Source organism: Pelmatolapia mariae, linkage group LG3_W, assembly GCF_036321145.2.
Source record: "Pelmatolapia mariae isolate MD_Pm_ZW linkage group LG3_W, Pm_UMD_F_2, whole genome shotgun sequence".
Lineage (NCBI taxonomy): Eukaryota > Metazoa > Chordata > Actinopteri > Cichliformes > Cichlidae > Pelmatolapia > Pelmatolapia mariae.
Window position 1 is genome coordinate 6817296 of NC_086229.1, and position 15032 is coordinate 6832327.

At 37.3% G+C, this 15032-nt stretch overlaps 1 protein-coding gene and 1 long non-coding RNA gene across 2 annotated transcripts in view; one reads left to right on the top strand and one right to left on the bottom strand.

Moving 5' to 3' along the window:
- The window catches only part of LOC134624176 (protein NLRC3-like), a 305899-nt gene that overhangs the window by 63715 nt on the left and 227152 nt on the right, over nucleotides 1-15032 (bottom strand). The window lies entirely within an intron of this gene.
- LOC134624215 (uncharacterized) lies at nucleotides 7667-8460 on the top strand. Its single transcript, XR_010093482.1, has 3 exons — nucleotides 7667-7766; nucleotides 8058-8267; nucleotides 8370-8460. It is a non-coding gene; the product is annotated as an uncharacterized LOC134624215 (long non-coding RNA).

The window sequence follows — 15032 nt, forward strand, 5'->3', positions numbered from 1 at the left end:
TATCTGGTTGTTCTATTTAGCAACTCACATCCCGCTAATTAAACAGATACTACTAATTAGCAATATCTTCCAAATATCCTTGTCAACCAATTGAATTAGAAGAATGTTTTCTGTACTTCATCAGTTTGTCATGACACTTCTAATTGCTATTTTGTTACTACACTTTATTTTAAACAGAGAAAGTCCTGAATGCTTGGTTTCAGCACATTTGTGGAACAAGTACAAAGGACGTTGAAAATGCCAAACAACGGGTCCAATATGTCCGTGCCTGGGCATATTTCATGTCTCACAATCAAGTCCCTGCAATGACATTTGCATTTCTGGACAACAGAGAAAGACTGACTGAGTACATTTTTACCAATATCTGTGATATATTAGTCCAGTAATCTCTATAATACTAAAGTGATTACTGATTTGTGTTTGTTTGTGGGCCTTTTTTAGATGGACAACTGATCTGAATAAACATGCCGTGACAACGAAAAGGATTCGGATTGGAAATGTGAGGGCGTTCTTGAAATTTCTGATTGATGCACAACTGCCAAAGGTCAGAGCCTCCCGTAAGGCTTTAAAGTGGACTTTATTTGCACTTCAGTTGGAGATGAAGAAGAGCAGAAGGGAGTTACAAACCCACAGACAAGACATCCAAACCAAAAAATCAAGTAAGATCCAAATTTACTACTTATTCATCACGGTCGTTACCTAGCATGTGTAATAAATACAGTATTTATAAATGTCATGATGTCATTACTGTGATGTACTGAGAAAGGAGGGCTCAAAATGTGATAATGTAAGGTATAAATTGTATACAAGTATATATTTTGTACACTGGAAAGGTATACATTGTACAAAATAGAAAGTAAACAGAATGGATAGGAAATGCAGAGTAACACAAGAGGAAACAGGCGGGCAGCAAAACAGTTTGTCACCACAAGGAAACAGTGGTACACCAAAGCTACTAATTCAAAAGTAAGAAGGAAGTAAAGACAGCTGAGAGAACCTACCAGAGATGTAGACAACAAAATTGTCTACATCTCTGGTAGGTTGAAAGTGAGGGGTAAAAGTTAAACTAAACAAGAGAAAAATGTCACCAAAAACAGGAGACGTGACCCGTAACTAACCAGTGGGAACACATAACTAAACATACAAATTCAGAAAGAGAAAACATAAAATATCTAAACAATAAGCAAGCCAGTAATCAAATTAAAGATACCTAATGATAAAATTAACTATACAGTCAAAAAAAACCCCACAAAGACTAAAATGGTAAAAGAAATGAGACTATCGAAATTTAGGATATTGATTTTTTTTCACATGAATGTGTTATATTCAGTACTAAGCTTGGTAATCTTGAAAATTTAGGAAGTAGGATAAATAAATTTAAAGGGTTAGTATTCTGGATTTGGAAAGTAAGATTTAAGTTCAAAATGGCAATCCAATTCATTTTCATATACTGTGAACACTGGTCGCCAGTTCTTCTTCCTTACAAAACAATTTTTTTGAAAAAAATTAGGTCTAAAATACAACCTGTTTTATATTTACATCATTGCGTGCAGCATGAATGAGCATGACTGGAGCTGCAGGAACATAAACACATTCTGTGTCTTTTAGAAATGCTTGTAGATCCTGCCCACATCACTGATTTTCTCAAGAAAGCCACCACACACATCCCTGAAGCACTCGGTAAGCGTTCAGTTCATTTCTCCGTTAGGACAACTCTAATAACCCCAATAATATCTCTGTTAATGAGAAATTATATAATATTTACTTACCAGCTGTAATCTGTATGTATATGTAGTTCAGAATCTCAGATTTACAGAAATATATGACAGAACTTTTTGCTTTCAATTATAACAGACTGCTCATTTATAATCACTTGTTGGACTTTTGATTTTTGTTCAAATATATAATACATATACAAACAGTAGCATTTGTGATGTTTATGTAGGATTGTATTAGGGGGGAATAAGTATAAGGGATATACTTCCCTATCCCTTGTGTCTTACCATGCAACCTCTATGTTACTCAATAGTCGTTCTTGAGAAAAATCCCACAACTGAGAACCTAGACTGGTTCTATGGTCTTCTGGCTGGATTTGTCATCTGCACAACTGGGCACAGAAGAGGCGTCATATCAAATATGACAGTTGAGGAAGTTGGCACTGCTGAAGTGGATGATGATGGCCGGCGGATAATCAGAGTAAAATCATTAAGAAATTATTTTTTCTCTCTGATTAAAGATTCTTTCTTACCAGCGACATCAATGACTGTATGCAATGTAATTTAGTTGCTGATTCTTTTACAGGTAAAAGAACACAAGACCAAAGAAACATTTGGCCATGCACTTGTTCCCCTAACGAAAGACGAATACATATGGTTTCACCGCTTTGCGTACCACCGCCACAGATACCCTGGTGGATCATCACAATTGATTTTTGCCAACACCAATGGACAGCCTTATTGTAGGATGTTGACTTCATTTCAAGATGCATGGAGGAAGTTTGGTATTCCAGGAAAACCAACCTTCTCTATGATTAGGAGCAGCATCAGCACTTTTGTGAGTAGTTTCCACTTTATGGTGATTCAGTGTTTTTTCCTTCCTATCCTTTTAGAGGGATGATATGAAACAGTCACCCTTAGTTTAAAAAAAAGGGTTCTACTCCCAGTGTTTTAATGTTGAAAGGACATTTCTTTTTCTTTATATTGTCTTCTGTTGTATTTCTTTTTGTGGTTCTGTCCTTAGCTCTGCAAATCTTGAAAATTTCAAATGTTAGTGCAATTAATAACATTATTTAATGTTTACATTTGTAGAGTGGGAGATCCTTGGGAACCCAAAGCAAGGTACAAGTCCACCGGATGATGTGCCATTCTGATGCAACTGCGGCGAGATTTTATGGGGCAGATTTAAACTTTGACGAAGCCTTCAAGTGCCGCAACAATGTTGCAAAGGCACTTGCTGTGAACAATAGAAGCAGAGACTCTGAGGAATCTACAACCTCAGAAGACAATGAAGATGTGTTGGAGAGAAGATATGCTGGACTGAAGAAAAGAAAGTCTAGTCAAAATGCCACAAGAGGAGAAATTGTGAAAAAGAAGACCAAACTGCATGCAAACACCAATGACACAGACAGCAGCAAAGATGAAAGTAACAATGAAGTCAGGAAAGTCATTGACCCGGCAGCAAGAAACACATCTGGAAAACACCCACATAAACAGAGTGGCAGGGGAAGAGCAGGAGTGAGGGTAGAAGAAGACACAACAGGTGATGAAGATATGCCAGGGATGGTGACTACAGAGAGTAGTGAAGGTGAAGATTATGATGATAACTCTGAACACATTGACCTTACAGCAGCAGGTACATTGGGATCCACCAAAGGTAAAGATAATGCTAAAGAAAAAGAAAAAGCCACAAAGGACACAGGAAACTTGTATAGTCGTACTCAATTTCTTAAAAAGAAGTTTAAATGTTGGGAATATCCTAAAATTATCTTAGAAAGAATTGCAATCCAAACACAAATACAAAACGTTGTTATACCAAACGAAACAACTGAGGGTGTGAACCAAACACAGACAGAGACAAGAGATGAAGACAATGAAGCCTTGAGGCCACAAAGCTTGAGTGAAAATGAAAACAGTATACAAACAGTGACTACAGATAATGAAGAAGACAAACCTGAAGATGAAAATGGTCCCTTGGTGAACACAACAGACAGAGACCAAGACGTTTCCAGTGGACTAGTGAGAAAAACTACAGAAAAAATCAAAGCTTTGAGCAGAGAGGACATAGGCAGAGATAAAAATGAACCACAGACAAAGACGACAACCAAGGAAAAGGGCCATTTGAGAGCAGAAAGAACAACAGAGGAAGGAATGAGAACACAGACAGACACTACAGAAAAAGACAAAGCAGTCAGCACAGAGGACACAGACATAAAGGAAGAGGGACCACAGATGGAGACCACGGTTAAAGAAAAAAACCTTTTGAGAGCAGAAGGAACAACTGAAAACAAAGACACAGTTAGAGTAAAAGAAGATCGCCCTGGGACTAGCTATGAGTCTCTGGTGACACACCCAAAAAAGAGGAAAAAGTCTCTAAGGCGGAAAAGCTGTTTGGCAAAGTGTGATAAAAGCAAAGAAACAAAGAAAAAAGGCAACAAGCAAGAAAGAAAAAGACCAAAGAGCCTGACTGCAAGACAGTTGTTAAGTCCAAAGATGCTCAGAAGTCACAAGACTAAAGAGGCACCTAAAGATACCAACAAAAGACAAAAAGCCATTCAAAGACTCAGAGGAAAAGATACGAAAATGATTTTTGGTTGTTGTTGATTTTACTCTGTTCTTCTGACAGTTTGTGTTCCTACATTTTGAAAACTATGTTATCATGTGAGGTTTTGGTTACTTATTTTACACAGTTTTTTACACAGGTTTTTTTTTTCTAGATTTTACTCACTTTGGTCATGTGAGAGTCTTCTTTTTTGTTAAGGTAAGTTATTGTTCTTATTTTCTACTTTTAAAATAAAACTCATTAAAAACGGACAAATGCTGATATATATAAGTTTTTGACAACAAATGTCAAATGCAATTATAAAGATTTTTCAGTTCAATTTGAAAATCATGTGTCTTTGTTCTACAATCATTGGTCATGGATTTCATTTCCAAGCTGTAATTCCAAATAACTTACATATTATTCAGGCAAGGTTGCTAAAGGATGATATGTAGATGTTACTTTTTTTTGCTTTTTTGTGTATGTAGTGTGTCTTTGGAAATCAATGTTCTCCACAAACAGAATAAGAACATCCAACAATGTTAGATGTGTTTTAGTGTGTATCCTCTATGTTATTGGTTTTACGTGATCCTGTAGATCTCTTTTTTGTACACTGTTATGACCTGAGTCAAAGTTCATCACACATAACACAGAACTTTATTCCAAACAAACTATGTTTTTTCTTTCACAATGTGGATTTCCAAATGAGTCACATTTCACACTAATGCGGTTCTTAAGGAATAAAATGCAAATTAGTAGATTTGATTACACAGTTACTATAATGACACATGCAATTCCTCACAAATCATCCTCAATTAAAAGTTACCGTGTCTTATAACAGACAGCATAAATCGATCGTCTGATTTACTGGTAGATAGTGATTTCAGAGTGATGTCAGCTGAAGTCTGGAGAAGAAAAATTTGTTAAGTGGTGAGTCCAGTCTGGATTCTTTCTATCCTAATTACTATTGATTCTTCTTTTTTTTCATCCCAATCACTAGGGCTACCAATTTTCCCATACAATCAACAATTCTTCCAATTTTTCCACCCTAATCTTTAGATCTTCCATTTATTCAAGATACATTGGCTGAACCTCAGGAGCAGGACCACGCCTCCAAACATACCCCTTCTGGGTCTTATCTATATGGCCCCCCTCTTGTACAAGCTGTTCGTTCTTGTTTTCGTGCCCCACCTTCCCGTTTGCTTTTTTCAATTCTTTCAATTCTTCATGTCTCATTAGTACATTGGAATCTACCACGCTGGGGAGCTGCCTCCAGTCCCCTTCGAGGTTATCCCCGAAAAGCAGCTCAATTCATATCCAAAACATTCACCGTTACATAACGCTGTGAAACGCTTGACAGAGGCGGTTGCACTTTCTCCTTCTCCCTCTCACTTATCTTACCTGCTTGGCTTCTCATGTCTTTTGTATGGTCTTGCTCATTCTCTAACCCTAAGAGAGTCTCCCAGACTTGTTCTCTAAAAACCTAAAGAAGAATTATGGATTTGATCAACTGATCCCTTAACGAAACTGACAACTCCTGGGCTTGGGAGAGCTCGATTGTCCTGTGGAGACATTTGCTGCTGGATACTCGATGGTCGGTTGCGTCGGGTGACTGGCGACACTCTCAGTGGAGGACATTGAATGACATCTACCAATTCGGAACCATGATAACAGAGTTTTGGCTGATTGGAGCTAGCTTAAGCGGCTACAGCTGTTCAAAATCCCACAAGGCTGGCCGACAAGACAGACGATGGGCAGGGCTGTGAGTACTCAGACTGTGTTTTTTTAAATGCAATATGGATAAGATCTTGGAGAAGCTCATGGCTCTGCAATATGAATAACATCCTGAATAAGAACAACGAGAATTTAGAGACCTGATGACCAGTGACGGACATTAGACCTAATGTAAAATTGGAAGCAATCTTAATGCTCACAGGGGTCAATTGGTTAACTTTCTTGATTATTCATTTTAAATTCTGACAATAGGTTGTGTGAATAAGCAGAAAAAAATGCAATTTTTTGGGATTAACAAAGTTATCTGACTCTGATCATTAATATAAAATACTACAACAACTAATAATAGCAACTCAGATAAAAAGCCATTGTTTATGTGAACATTCATACAGCACTTTAATCAATACTACAGAGTCAAAGTTTATTGATTTCTTTTACGAGGTATAATTTCAAATAAAAATATTTCTAATGGTAGCTGTGCAAATCCTGTTAATTAAGTTAAGTTATATTAGTTACACATAAAATTTCTAATGGGTATTTCTACTTTCCAAGGTCCAGTACCCTATAAAAGACAGCAGAATTCAGTTCTCTGATTGGCTGGAAGATTGTTGTGAGTATAACAGCAAAGTTTGGGGGAATGGCAGTGCTCGGCCCCTTGCCAACCCAGTTGTGGGTCTGCAGTGCCCACTATCCTGGGTTTTGGCACCACTGTAACAAACCACTGCAGGCCCAGTGACATTTTCAAGCTTTTCAGCATGGTTTATTCCACATCTCCGCAACATCCCTTGATACAGGACCCTGCACAGCTTTTAAGGTGGTGAGGCTAGATCGTAGATGCAGCACAGGTGCGTCAATCTCACGTGCTGTGGTACTGCAAGCCACGACCACATGAGATTTTAACCATACATTTGGGCAGCACTTTATATTTTTTTCTTCATTTAAACCATTTTCTATCCATGGCTGGTTAAGAATCACCAGTAAGCCTAACACGAAACTCTTCTGTACTGTTGGAGGAAACCCAAGTATCCACATGGACAACATTCACTCAAAAGCAAGTGAGCAAGTCAAAAAGACACTTAGATCCACTGGATAATGATAACAGGAAACGTGTGAGATCAATTTATTGATTTAACATTTCCTTTTTTCTATCACTGTTAATGTGGTTCATTCCACCTACCTTGTCCTAATCTCCAAATCACACTGATCAGATAGAGATGTCTATCCCTTTGATTTATATCTTACATCACAGCATTCACTCTTTTCCTGTCATGCTTTCCTGCATTGCAAAATAACTTCATATGTCCAATAGCCAGATAAGAAATTAGTCAAACTATAGGTTGTAATCTACAAATTATATTAAACTGTGTTACATTCCTAAAATTCTTATTTTCTTTCTTAGATGTAGTTAGTGTACTGCTGCCAATGAGTTCATAAACACGTCTGTTTGAAGTTATTTTATTGGAGTATCTACCAGCAAGAATTTTGAGAATCAAAGATCATTTTAACTAGGTGTGATTTCAAAAGAGTTGCACTAACCAAATTCCTAAAAGCTGTTAAGATATTAATTTAATTTAATTTAATTTTCATCTATTTCAATTACAAAAAAGAATCCAAATGAGTCATCTTCCATTCCAAGTATTGGTACCCTCAACTATGTTGGCAAACTAGATCATGTGATTGGCTGAAGGATCTGATTCGTCATGAACTTTGGGGGGAGGAGCATTAACGTCAGCGTGTGGTGAGAGTACAGCAGACTGGCAAAGATTTGTTTCAAGGTAAGTGCGATCCTAACCACTAACTCTTTCATTTTGTTATGATCCTAATCCTTAGTCCTTCCAATGATACAATACAAATAGCTAAACTTCCATAATTTTCATCCCTGTCCCTGGACATTCCAGTTATATAATATACATCACTAATGCTTCCAACATTGTGCTGATGTCCTCTGTATGCAGTGTGTCTTTGGAAACATGCCACGCTATGTCCACCAAACATATGAATTGTATTTAATATTTTTGTTTATTTTTTATGTATTTTCTAAAAAAATATTTTCTCATTCAACACAGTATTGCAAGTCCTTAGTCAAGTGGGCTCCTTACAAGAAGAGGAAAATGGATAGAAGACCGAGGACTCCAATTCCTGAGGACCCTGTGAAAAGCAATAAACCACCACTGGTGGAAAAAGATGACCTAAAGTCACAGGACGAAACTAAGAAGTTGGAGATTTCTGAAGCCATTAAAGAGCCTCAGTCCAGCAATGATGGTGTGCCAGTGAATGTAAGTTAACAGAGTAACACAGCCAACAAGAAATTAAATATCAGATGAAATGAGTTACTACGACAAATACTAAGAATCTCCTCTCTTCATTTGCCTTTGCAGGCAGATGATGTTGCTGATGGGAAAGGAAAATGACTGCCAATAAAGACACACAAACATAGCTACACACAGACAAGCATGCATGCACCTGCACACAGATGTTCATATACAACAATGTTCAGATAAAGTTCAATAAAGTTCTTGTTGTTCAATGGCAAAATCCTGTGTTTTCTTTCTCACACTGATGGAGGATGGGAAAAGTCAACGGTCATGGTATTCAAAAAGAATATAATGCAAAGATTTGCAGCTGAATCAAAACATGAGGAGCAGCACTGTAATGTAATCCTTCTTATATAATACTGTTATATACCTACTGACTACTTGAATCACTTTAGATTAAAAGTCCCATTTTAACTGTAGATTAGAACAACACTTAAAAAAAAGAAGTTTATTCATTTCTTTTAAAAGGTGTAATTCCAGATTAAAGTTACAGTACACTAATAAGATTCACAAAACAGATTCACTGAATATTATCTATTATAATTACAGAAAAGACTCCAAGTGAATCATCTTCAATTCCAAGTACTAGTACCTGGTAATATAGGCAAAATTAATAATATGATTGGCTGAAAGGTCTGTGTAGTCATGAGTTTGGGTGGGAGGGGCAGTGATGTCGAGGGTGGTAAGAATACAGCAGACTGGAAAAGATTTGCTTCAAGGTAAGGCCAATCAAAATCACTAATGCTTTCATTTTTACGATATTAATCTCTAGTCCTTCAAATTTTTAGAATACAGATCCATAATTCTTCCAAAATTTTCCATTCTAATATTCAGATCTTCCACTTATAGAATAAAAATCACTAATTCTTCCAAGATAGTAATGATTATTTCCTCTGTATGGGGTTTATCTTTGGAAACTTGGCTTCATCAAATGCAGAAGAAGGAAGAACAATGTCAGGTATGTGCAAATGTTAGTTCTACATATGTTTGATTCCTGAGATTCAGTGGTCCCACATGGTATTCCGAAGATTTTCATTTGTGCTTCATGCAGTGGAAATACAGCTGCAAAATGCAGACAATGAAGCACGCATTGGTCTGAGCCTACAAGATGAGAATCCTACAGGAGAACTTTGCAGGCAAGAGCAGTTTGTCTTTGTTATACAGAGATACTTACCACAATAAAAGAATACATCCACTAACATCTTATCCTCATAAACGTTTTAGGTGTACATGTGGGCAACTATTGGATCCATTGACCTGGTGGATACTACTTGCAGTTGCTGCTGCAACCATATTATTCTATATGGTGGTGTTGCTCCTGCTCCATTCCAACAAATACATCTAAGTAAATAAATGCAGATTAAAAGGAAGTTCAATAAAGTTTATTTCTTTACAAATATCAAATTGTGTGTCTTCATTCTCACACTGGGTTAATGCGGGATGTCAAAGTTTGTGTAACATCAAGATTTATGGTGGTTCAAACTGCAGACAAGAAAAGAAAACCAAAGGTGAATCCAAATGTGATGCTCATTGTTGTTCCCAAGACTAAGTAAAAGATGCAATGTAATATATTTGTACTAATCTTTAGCTGTTAGAGTACTAAATGCTGACAGGGGTCGTTTGGATTCATATTTATGGTTATTAATTTTTATAGGTTGTGTGAATGAGCAGACAAAAATGGCCCTTTTTGGGATTAATAAAATTATCTGATCATGATTAATAATATAAATACTACTACTAATAATAATATTAGCAGCTTAGTGAGAAAAAAATTGGGCATTTGTGCAACATTTTATTTAATAGTACAGAGTCAAAGTTTATTGATTTCTTTTACAAGGTATAATTTCAAATAAAATGATTCCTAATGGTAGCTGTGCAAATCTTGTTATTAAGTTAGTTGTATTAGTTACACATAAAATTCCTAATGGGTATTCCTATTTTCCAAGATCCAGTATCCTATAAAAGACAGCAGAATTCAGTGCTCTTATTTGCTGAACGGTTGTTGTATAACAGCAAACTTTGGGGGAGTGGCAGTGGAAACAGGCTTGAATTAGGAGTCCATGTTGTTACCTTTTAGGAGAAGATGGAGAAGATGGATTTATTTGAAGGTTCTCCAATCAGAGTTAGTGGATCAAGCTGGAACCAGGGAGGTTGTTGCAGCTCTTCAGGGGTCTTAGTTTCAGAGCAATGATTTTCCATCCACTGTAAATTCATGGAGCACAGGAAAAAAACAAAACATTAATAAAAAAAAAAAGATTGCAAAAGACACTTAGAATCGCCGCCATGAATTTGTCTTTGCAGCCGAGGAGTTCTAATTATGGGAAAGAAAATTAAATGCTAGGCAAGACATACAAACATGACCACCACACACACACACACAGACACACACACACACACAGACACACACACACACACACACACACACACACACACACACACACACACACACAAACAGTTAAGAGGTCAAGATTAGTCAGAAATATATATCTAATTGGTTGGTGATTGATTATTCATTGCAGGATGTGAACTCAATTCAATTCAGTTTTGTTTAGTGCCATATAGTGCCAAATTCCACCAACAGTTTCTTCAAGCTGCTTTGAAAGGTAACGACCCTTACAACAATATCAAGAAAACAGAACAACATGACTATGGCCTTTGTGAGCAACACCTATGGTAACAGTCGTAATGAAAACCTCCCTATTAACAGGAAGAAACCTCCACCACTACCAGGCTCACAGAGGGGCTGCCATGTGCTGTGGCCAGCTGGGATTCTGTCTGCATATCAATTCATTTCAATAAAGCTTTATTGATACAAAAGGTTGACCCCGAAGGAAATTGGTTTAAGGCTGCCGACCTTTTGCCAGCGCCATCTTACCCTTCCGAACATACATACATTACACAAATATAACATGGGGAAGACAGGACAGAGACGCATAACAATGGAAAATCCACAACACGAGGAAAGACGAGGAGAAAAAAGAACTCCCCCCAGTCTGAGCTCACACAGGGAGATCAGTTTGAGAACAGAAAGAAACACCTCAGTACATGAATCATCACATCTCACAACATAGAAGACATAAGCTTCGAAGGCATTTGGAGGGGGTGGGGAGGTGGGGGGAAGTGTAGGTCTGTGTGAGTGTGAGTGTGTGTGTGTCCTGCCGAGAGAAAGTTTCCCTTCACTTGGTTACGTAAAAGTCAACAATCTTCGGTTGACGCGGGTGGTCTTGAATGAGGAGGGAGATACAATAAACGGTCTTGTTATCAAAGGAGAATTGTTATTCCCGTCAGCTTTTGCCTTATGCATCCAGTCGGTGACAAGGGGGCGGCATGAGGTGAAGATGGTAGTTGTTTTGGTTAGTGCGAGCAAACTGCTTCCAATTTATAGATGCTCTAATATCCGTCACTGGTCATCAGGTTTCTCAATTCCTGTTGTTCTTCTCCAAAATCTTATCCATGTAGCAGAGCCATGAGCTTTTCCAAGATCTTATCCATATTGTGTCAAAAAAACACAGTCTGAGTACTCACAGCCCTGCCCATCGTCTGTCTTGTCGGCCAGCCTTGTGGGATTTTGAACAGCTGTAGCCGCTTCTTGTTCTTCTATAAGCCAGGTCCGAGCCAGCTCCAACCAGGAGTTTGTCAGTCTCGTTAAGGGACCAGTTGATAAAATCCATAATTCTTCTTTAGGTTTACAGAAAACAAGTCTGGGAGACTCTCTCAGGGTTAGAGAATAAGAAAGACCATACAAAAGACATGAGAAGCCAAACAGGAAAGATAAGGGAGAGGGAGAAGGAGAAAGTGCAACCACCTCCGTCAAACGCCAAGAGATTCAAAATGTTCTATTCATAATACTATTTCCTTTGTAGTATTTTCTTTTCTATGTCTATTTTAAATGTCATTGTTTTCCTGTCTCCTAATCTCCACATCACACTGATCAGATGGCAATGCCTTTCACCATGGTTTATCTCTGACATCAGCACCAACTATTATGCTGTACTTATAATTTTTTCCTACATTGCAACATAACTTTGTATGTCCAATAGCCAGATAAGTAATTAGTCTAATTATAAATTGTTATCTACAAATTCTATTAAACTGTTACGTTCCTGCAGTTGTTAATTTTTACTTACATGTAGTTAGTGTACTGCTGCCAATAAGTTCATAAACACGTCTGTTTGAAGTTATTTTATTGGAGTATCTACCAGCAAGAATTTCGAGAATCAAAGATCATTTTAACAAGGTGTGATTTCAAAAGAGTTAAACATTGCACTAACAAAATTCCTAAAAGCTGTTAAGATATTAATTTAATTTAATTTAATTTTAGTCTATTTCAATTACAGAAAAGATTCCAAACGAGTCGTCTTCCATTCCAAGTATTGGTACCCTCAACTATGTTGGCAAATTAGATCGTGTGATTGGCTGAAAGATCTTTCTCGTCATGAACTTTGGGGGGAGGAGCATTAACGTCAGCGTGTGGTGAGAGTACAGCAGACTGGCAAAGATTTGTTTCAAGGTAAGTGCGATCCTAACCACTAACTCTTTCATTTTGTTATGATCCTAATCCTTAGTCCTTCCAATGATACAATACAAATAGCTAAACTTCCATAATTTTCATCCCTGTCCCTGGACATTCCAGTTATATAATATACATCACTAATGCTTCCAACATTGTGCTGATGTCCTCTGTATGCAGTGTGTCTTTGGAAACATGCCACGCTATGTGCACCAAACACCTTAACTGTATTTAATATTTTTGTTTTTATTTTATGTATTTTTAAAAATATTTTCTCTTTCAACACAGTATTGCAAGTCCTTAGTCAAGTGGGCTCCTTACAAGAAGAGGAAAATGGCTAGAAGACCGAGGATTCTAATTCCTGAGCACCCTGTGAAAAGCAATAAACCACCACTGGTGGAAAAAGATGACCTAAAGTCACAGGATGAAACTAGGAAGTTGGAGATTTCTGAAGCCATTAAAGAGCCTCAGTCCAGCAATGATGGTGTGCCAGTGAATGTAAGTTAACAGAGTAACACAGCCAACAAGAAATGAAATATCAGATGAAATGAGTTACTGCAACAAATACTAAGAATCTCCTCTCTTCATTTGCCTTTGCAGGCAGACGATGTTGCTGATGGAAAGGAAAATGACTGCCAATAAAGACACACAAACATAGCTACACACACACAAGCATGCATGCACCTGCACACAGATGTTCATATACAACAATGTTCAGATAAAGTTCAATAAAGTTCTTGTTGTTCAACGGCAAAATCCTGTGTTTTCTTTCTCACACTGATGGAGGATGGGAAAAAACAACAGTCATGGTAGTTTATTCATTTCTTTGAAAATGTGTAATTCCAGATTAAAGTTATATTGGAGCGATCATGGCTCAAGAGTTGGCAGCTCATCCTGTAATCGGAAGGTTGCGGTTCGACCCCCGGCTCGGACTGTTTCGGTCGTTGTGTCTTGGGGCAAGACTACTGGTGGTGGTCAGAGGGCCTGGTGGGGCCAGTGTCCGGCAGCTTCGCCTCTGTCAGTGCACCCCAGGGACTACGTAAAGCGCTATACGAATACAGACCATTTAATAAGATTCACAAAACACATTAATTGACTGTTATTTATTATAATTACAGAAAAGACTCCAAGTGAATCATCTTCAATTCCTTTTTTTTTTGCCTATAATACAAGTACCTTGTATTATAGGCAAAATTAATAACGTGATTGGCTGAAAGATCTGTGTAGTCATGAGTTTGGGTGGGAGGGGCAGTGGTGTCAGAGTATGGTAAGAGTACAGCAGACTGGAAAAGATTTGTTTCAAGGTAAGTTCAATCAAAATCACTAATGCTTTCATTTTTATGATATTAATCTCTTGTCCATCCAGTTATAGAATATAAATCACTAATGCTTCCAACATTGTGCTCATGTTCTTTTTGTACTGATAGCCCTGCAGATTACTTGAAGGAGTTTAGATTAACAATCCAATTTCTAACTATATATTAAAACAACACTTTATAAATATAGTTCATTGATATCTTTGACAAAGTGTAATTCCAGATTAAAATGGAGGTACACTAACAACATACCTAAAGGATGATATGTAAATGCCATTAATTAGGTTTGTGAGATTAATTACATATAAAATTCCAAACAAACCATCCTTGATTTCAAGTTAGTTTAGTAATGGATTATTTGATTTGCTAATCAACACTGATGTGAGCAGAAGTCCTGAGAAGTGTGATTTTGGTCCTATTCAAATGACTCTGTTATTTTTTTTTTTAAACAAAGTCTCTAAAGCTTCCAATTTTAGAATACAAACCAATAATTCTTCCAATTTTTCCACTTTAATTTATAGATCTTGAATAGCAATTACTAATCCTTCCAGGATACTAATGTATATTTCCTCTGTATGCAGGTTATCTTTGGAAACGTAGGGTCTTTTGTTCCTTCTTAATCTGACTTTGAGAATGTCAGGTATGTTCCAGTGTGTGAGATCTACACCTGTTGATTTCTCAGATTCAGTGGTCTGAACTAAAATGTCTTTTGCCCTTCATGCAGTGGAAATACGGCTGCAAAATGTTGCTCACAATCACTCAACCTTTGCTCAACTTCAGAGCCCACAAGATGAGTTTCCTACAAGAGAACCCTGCAGGCAAGTGCAGTTTGTCTCTTCTTAATCCACCAATGTTTTCCATAATATATAAAATTTATTTGAGTAATCTATGTGCACTTTC